The sequence below is a fragment of the Penaeus monodon genome, chromosome 27, assembly GCF_015228065.2.
Source record: "Penaeus monodon isolate SGIC_2016 chromosome 27, NSTDA_Pmon_1, whole genome shotgun sequence".
NCBI lineage: Eukaryota > Metazoa > Arthropoda > Malacostraca > Decapoda > Penaeidae > Penaeus > Penaeus monodon.
This window is the reverse complement of record NC_051412.1, coordinates 18,841,346-18,841,641: the sequence shown is the minus strand read 5'-3', so window position 1 is coordinate 18,841,641 and position 296 is coordinate 18,841,346. Positions and strand designations below refer to the sequence as shown.

Here is a 296-nt window from a genome sequence, read left to right as displayed (position 1 = left end):
GGTTGAAAGTGGAATGGGGATCCCATGGTTGATTTGTATGCAACTTTTTCTCACAATACTAACTTCAGAGGACTTCAGATATCATTAGATTTTTATATCAAGTTCAGTTTTCTCTTTAGTCGATCTCTTCTTTTTGATTTAGTCTGTCAGAAGCCCTTCCCCTAATATTTGGGGTTTCCTTTTTTTTTCCCTCGAACGGGTTAGTAGTTCTCAATCAAAACAGAAAATTATTATTGCCTTTAATTTTCTCGTAAAGAATAGATTTAAATTCTATAACCTTGTTAGAGTAGTGATTC

The 296-nt window shown here is 33.4% G+C and overlaps 1 protein-coding gene across 1 annotated transcript in view; it reads left to right on the top strand.

The window, feature by feature from the left end:
• Positions 1-296, top strand: part of LOC119590653 (inner centromere protein A-like) — a gene marked incomplete in the record, with an annotated part of 50,715 nt that overhangs the window by 18,007 nt on the left and 32,412 nt on the right.